Here is a 7,426-nt window from a genome sequence, read left to right on the forward strand (position 1 = left end):
AATCTTGAATGTATCCAGAGAAAAAAGGCATAACAAATGGAGGAAAAAGTAAGAATGATGGCAGACTTATCTGAAATAGGTGAACAACAACTTTAAAGGAGGAAAGAAAAACTGCCAACCTGGAATCCTATACCCAGAGAAAATGCCTTTCAAAATCAAAGTAAAATAAAGACTTTTTCTTACATATAAAAGCTGAAAGAAAGAAAAATGTAGCTTATGAGGGGTGACAATGGGATTGGGAAAGCTATAAGGACCATACTCCACTTTGTCTAGTTCATGGATGGATGAGTAGAAAAATAGGGGAAGGAAACAAACAAACAAACAGACAAAAGTACCCAGTGTTCTTTTTTACTTCAATTGCTCTTTTTCACTTTAATTATTATTCTTGTTATTTTTGTGTGCTAATGAAGGTGTCAGGGATTGATTTAGGTGATGAATGTACAACTACGTAATGGTACTGTGAACAATCGAATGTACGATTTGTTTTGTATGACTGCGTGGCATGTGAATATATCTCAATAAAAATGAAGTTTAAAAAAAAAAAAGCTGAAAGAACACATCAGTAGCAGATCAGCATTACAGGAAATGTCAAAAGAAGTCCCTCAAGCAAAAAAGAAAATGATACTATATGGAAACCTGGATCCAAATAAAAGAATAAAGAACACCAGAAACAGTAAATATGTAGGTAGATATGAGATATTTTTTATTGGGCTAAATCAACATAAAATATAATTGTTTAAAGAAAAAAATAGTAAAAATGTACTGCGAGTTCATTAAAGATGTAGAAGTAAAATGCATGACCAAAATAGCACAAAAGCAAGGAGAAAGGAAATGGAAGTATATGGTTGTAAGATTCTCATACAATATGAACTAGTATAATTCTAGCAGGTTTTCTTGGTAGAAATAAATAATAAGATTTTAAAATTTATATGGAAATGCAAAAGGTTAGAATAATTTTGAAAAAGAAGAACAAAGTTAGAGGACCTACAATGCCTGATGTCAAGGCTTATTATAAAGTTATGGTTTTTGAGACAGCATGGTATTGTTTAAAGACAGACATACAGATCAACGAAACAGAAGGGAGTCCAGAAATAGACCTAAACATACATGGCTAACTGATTTTCCACAAAGTGCCAAGGCCATCTAATGAGGTAGAGGATAAACTTTTCAATGATTTATTAGATAGACACGTGCCAAAAAAAAAAAAAAAAAAAGAGCCTTACTGCTTCACACAATCTACAAAATGAACCCAAATAAGATAATAGAACTAAATGAAAGAGCTAAAACTATAAAATTCAGAATAAAACATAGACAATCTCGGTGATCTTGTGTTTGGTGATTTTTTTTTTAAGGAGGACACCAAAAGCATGACCCATAAAAGAAAAAATTGCTAAATTAGGCTTAATCAAAATTAAAGATTTATGCTCTTCAAAGGACAATGCAATGAAAATGAAAAGGCAAGGCACAGAGCAGGAGAAAATATTTGCCAAAAATATACCCAACATAGAACTTGTACCTAGAATATTTGATGATGTCGTACCACTCAATCATAAGAAGACAAACAGCCCAATTAAACACTGTGCAAATTTTTGAACAAACTCTTCACCAAAGAAGATATATAGATGGCAAATAAATACACAAAAATATGTTTAACGTCATTATTTATCAAATTTATCACATTTTCAGAGACATGAAAATTGAAGCCGCAATGAGATATCAGTACACACCCACTAAAATAGCTAGAAATTAAAGGTCCTCCCATATCAGAGAAAACTTAATACAATTTTTGTCATAGAAAACAAGAAACATTAAACAAAAAGACTGATGGATTGACCATATAAAAATTTAAAACTTTCTTATAATGGGAAAAAATAAAGAACCATAAACATATTTGAAAAACAAAAATCAAACTGGGAAATAAACTTTACAAAAGATATGACAATAGGTTACTAGCCTTAACATGCAAAGAATTCTTACAAGTTCTTTTTTTAAAACTTCAAAGGACATAAACTGGCAAGTCCCCAAAGGATAAATAAAATGAAGAACAATAATATGAAAAGATGCTCTTTCTCAGTTATTATCAAGGAAATAAAAAAGCAACTAGTTATATTTAAACATTGGCAAAATTATTATCAAGCCTGCAATGCTCCACTAAAGGAACTAAGACATAACACTAGAAGAAATGTGAATATATAAATATACATTCTCTTAGATACATACTACATTTTAAAGACAAATTTTGTATAGATTAATCTTGAATTCAATTTAAATATAGAAATGTAGTCAAATGTCTATTCAAAATTCCTGTTGAATAAATTTGGAAATCTGACAAAATAGAGTTCAAAAGTATTTCCAATTATTGTCCAACAAAGTCACTGGGGCAATAAGCAGGACATTTGGAGGGAAAATATTCCCAATCAACTAGGACAACAAGCTACTCATTTGGAGGGAAAACAATAATGCTGGAACACCACCTCATTTATCCAAAGAGCAAAATTAAGCCGTAAAACTGCTAGTTGAGATTTGGATGGAGTTTTTTTTCCAAATAATCATACAGTGGGGAAAATCTTTTTAGCATGTCATAAAAACTCAGAAGCATAAAACAAAAACACTGATAAATTGAGCACAGAGAACTAAAAATTTCATTATGAGAGGAAAATAAAAGTACATTGACCATTTTTTAAAAATAAAAATACAAAGTAAGAAATAACATTTGCAAAACAGATGACAAAGGATTATTAGTCTTAATATGCAAACAGCTCAAACAAATTATTGAGAATAAAAATAATGTGATAGGACAACAACAGGTAATTCCCCAAAGGAAAACTTTAAAATGGTCAGCAATCATGAAAAGATGTTCTTTCTCTACTTGAAATCAAAGAAATGCCAATGTAAGCAACAGTATAGCATACTAATAGATTGGCAAAGGTAAAACATCAAGATCTCTATTGAAAATGAGAAAGAATATCAAGACACTTATGATTAGTTGATGGAAATTTAAATTCATATGCTCTCTTTAGAGATCATTTTGGCAGGTACTAAACAGTGAAGAAGAAAGGAAGGAAAGAAGAAAGGAGGAAGAGAGTTAGGGAAGAAGGAATAAATAGAAAGAAAGAATAAACGTTCTCTCTCTCTTAAATGTTATTTAAGTAAATGATGAATTAAACAAGGCAATATCTTGCAGCCACTAAAAATGATGATAGAATCTTTTGTGTCATCAATAAATGCTCAAAATTTGGAGAAATATATTATTATTATACATAAATATATTCATAAAGGACAGTATATATAGTGTGATCCCAATTACATAAAATTGTGAGGTAGCAGCATGCACGGTGTGTTTATGTGTGTTTGAATAGAGGGGTATAAACAGGATTTTCACCAATATATTAGCAGTGGTTATCTCTTGGTAGAGGAAAAAATGTGATTATTTTTACATTAAAAATATAAAATCACATAACCATTCTAATTTTTAAAATAATGAACATGTTTCAGTTTTAAAGTAATAATGCTATTTTTTAAAAGTGAGTGATCCAAAGAGATAAGAGGAATTGTTTAATAGTAATGACGTAACTGATTCAACTTACGATAATATATAAAAAGTTACTTCAAGACATATGTTTTCTTTGAACAATCTTTCTATTAAGTTCAATTTTCTCTCTTTTCCTCTTCAATTTTGAAGAGACAGGTACAGCAAAAGCAGGAAGCATGTGTTAAATACTCCAAATATGAAACCACCATTTTCTTTTCTCTTTAGTGGCATTAGTAACTTCGTTTCATGTTAGCTCAGACTCCTTTTTGATATTGAGAAGCTAACATTAACACAGAAGGTAAAATTAACATATCAACACGTTTAGCATCCACTGTTTTAGTATCCACTGGCACCCAAGGAAAATACTGAGTATATCATACAAAAGAAAGGAGAGAGGCAGAAGGAAGCAAAACAACAAACATTTACCATGAGTAGGTGGTAAAAACAAGTAGATGGTAAAAACAAGTAGTACAACCACAGGGGGTTAGCTAAGGGCAGAAAATGAAAATTCAAAATCAAGAACTAGAGGCTAGGTGGGTTGTAGAAAAGCAAGAATGGTTTAAGTACCGTAAACAGATTTATGTCAGTGTTCACAGCCAGTGTTCATTCATTCATCTTCATGGTCCAGATCCAGTCAGATATTATCTCCAGGTGCAACATTTGGCACTGAGGTGAATATTAAAATTAAATATTTATTGGTGCCTTAAAACTGTCAGAGCCTCATTCCAACACTGACCCAGATCTGTTTCATCAGAAAGGGCTACATGGTCTTTAATCCTGATCTCACTAAGATTCAAGAACTGTCGTCATAGAGATCTAGTCAGTTCTAGGACACTTGCTGTCTTTTACATAAGAGACTGTTCATAACAATACTCTTTAAATATTGAAGTTGATTGGATTATTTTCACTTTAAGGTAAATTTAACCAGCATGGCAGGTAAGGACTATGCCTAGACAATATCAGACTCTTCTTAAATACTCTATATGGCAACAGATTTCAAATGCCTACCCCTGTCATCCAGCCATTCTAATCCTAGAAATTTACACTAAGGAAGCCATTACAGAGACTTAGTTACAAATTCCAGAGTACGATTGTTTTTAACAGGGAACAGAAAAACATGAAATCATGCTCAATGTCCAAACAATAAGAGACCAAATCAATTTTATTGTCCACATTCTAGGCAACCATTTAAATCCATTAAAGTTAACTTACTTTAAAATGTTATTTTTCAGCACGAAACTGTGCCAGTTTGCTAATGCTACCATTTTGCAAAACACCAGAAATGGATTGGCTTTTATAAAGGGGGTTTATTTGGTTACACAGTTACAGTCTTAAGGCCATAAAGAGTCCAAAGTAAGACATGAACAATCGGGTACCTTCACTGGAGAAAGGCTATTGGCACCTGGAAAACCTCTGTTAGCCCCAAAGGCATGTGGCTGGTGTCCGCTTGCTCCTAGGTTGCATTTCAAAATGGCGCTCTCCAAATTGTCAGTGTCAGTTTCCAACAGCCATCTTCAAAATGTGTCTCTCAGCAGCAGCTAGCAATGAGCTCTTTCTGTCTGAGCTTTTATAGGGCTCCAGTGAACTAATCAAGGCCCGCACTGAATGGGTGGGGCCACGCCTCCATGGAAACATTCAATCAGAGGTCACACCCTAACCAAAGGTGTCACTCACAGTTGGGTGGGTCACATCTCCATGGAAAAAACCTAATCCAATATTCCAACCTAATCAACACTAATACGTCTGCCCCAACAAGAATACATTAAAGAATATGGCTTTTGGTGGGACATGATATAGCCAAACTAACATAGAAACCATGCTATAATTGCTGATAAGGAAGTTCCCCAGCTCCCTTTACCGCTGTGTGTTTAATAATCATAAGCCAGCATACCTTCGATGTTGCACACATGGAAGGCTGGGCTTGTGATGGTGGGGTTAACTATTATACAAGTGTTAGTCTCATATCTGTTGCATAGGATGGCTCAAGTTATACTTCACCTCACAAAGCCTATTGTCTTGTGCCTCTTCATTCAGAGTTTTGACCCAAGCATACTTACCTGGTCCATCTTTCCATGTTGAGTCAAATTGTATAATTAACCATAAACCATCTCAGATTGGTCTGTGTTTCAAAGTGAGTTGGAGAGATGTTTTGGTGTATATTAATACAGCAAAAACTGCTTGTGGAATTCAAGCCAATATTTGGAGTTGTCTGCTCATAAAGGACATATTTATGAAGAGGTCTTAACATTGTCCCAAAAGACTGTCATTACATATCTAGGTTACAACAAAATTTAAGCACTTAAAAATTTTTCACTTCAAAATTTTGGACATAGAAGATATTTTGATCTAAAATTGATCCTGATAATTTTTTTTAAAAAAAAATATCAAACTGCACATGCTACATTATTGAGCATGATCCCAAAAAATGTCTATCCAAAAAAAAAAAAAAAGATATACTTTTCCATCTCATAGGAAGGTAACTAAGAGTTCATAATTACTTTGAAAAATCAGAAGAAATTCTTGTTGATTATGACTGACTTCTTCTTAAAGTACCAATTCCATCATAAACTTCTGCTACAAATTTTTGAGCCAATTATTTGGAACACAGATTTCCAGACAGTCTAGATTCTATCAGTAACTTTGCACTGACTAAGTTTGGTTCAAGGATTCAATTGTATCCTTGCTACTTCTTCTCATTCAAGCAACTGATCAGATCACAATAGTGCAGATTAGAAATATGCTCTGGTGAAGTGTTGAGGTAGATGTGCCTGTTTCCTCTATCACCCCATGTTCAACAACTGTAAAATTACTAATGGGAGCTATTTCAAGACTTTCCTTGATTGATTCCATACTTATTTGGGAAGGAATAATAGAGAAGCAAACTACCTGAATACAACTTACTTCTCATGAGCTGTGTGACCCTTGAGACTCAGTTTCCCCATCTATGCAACTGAGATAAGCAGATCTATGTCAGATAATCATCATAAAGATTAAATAAGAATGTACTGAATGAACTATAAAACTATATTAACTTTCATTTTTGCTTTCTTTGTCATATAGTTTCTTAGTATCAGGACCATAGGTTAACTACAATTACTTTTTATTCTTCTTTACCATAACAGTTATGTTAGAATCGCTAAAAATTCTGCAAGTATCATTCAGGAAAGTATGTCTTTGTTGTGCCAAGTCAGCATACCTTTGGCCAGGTATGTCACTAATGGTCAGACCTTGCAGAACTATTAAAAACATCTCTTTTAGAGCAGATGCAAAATGATGAAATAAAAAGTTTTACAGTTTCCTCCCTCCAACAGAAAAATGAATGAGCTGGAGAAATGGATTGGAATTGAGTGGGTGGTAATCCTGGAACAAGATTGGACATTTGGAACAACTACGGGAGTGCCAGACAAAGCAAGAGGCTGCCAAAAGTTCAGCTTTAAAAGTCAAACCTTGAACTGGTGTCTAGCCCCTTTCCTCGGTCCTGTAGCAGGCTGGGCAAAAAGTGGTAGCTATGGAAATGTGGCCCAGATTCCAGGAGGGGCCAGCTGGTGCCAGGCTGGCAGAGGAGACCTTGTCCTCCAAAAGTCAGGGTTGAAGGTTGAGGTTGGTCCAGGAGATCTCTTACAGGCCAGCACAAATGCTGGCCTGGGTTTCTCCAGCCTCACACCAGCATCCACTGAGACATAAAGAACCAGTGCACCATTTTTGTTGTTGATTTTCTTTCTTTTACGTATGAGTGATTCTTGGTCTGGTGGATCCCTGCCGACCCAGCGTAAATGCTAGCCTTGGTTCTAGTACAAATGTCTCACACCAGCATCCATCAGAGCACAAAGAGATAATAAGCCTTTTTTCCTGTTGGTTTTCTTTCTTTTATGGGTTGATATTTCTTGGACTGGC

Source organism: Choloepus didactylus, chromosome 7 (genome assembly GCF_015220235.1).
Source record: "Choloepus didactylus isolate mChoDid1 chromosome 7, mChoDid1.pri, whole genome shotgun sequence".
NCBI lineage: Eukaryota > Metazoa > Chordata > Mammalia > Pilosa > Megalonychidae > Choloepus > Choloepus didactylus.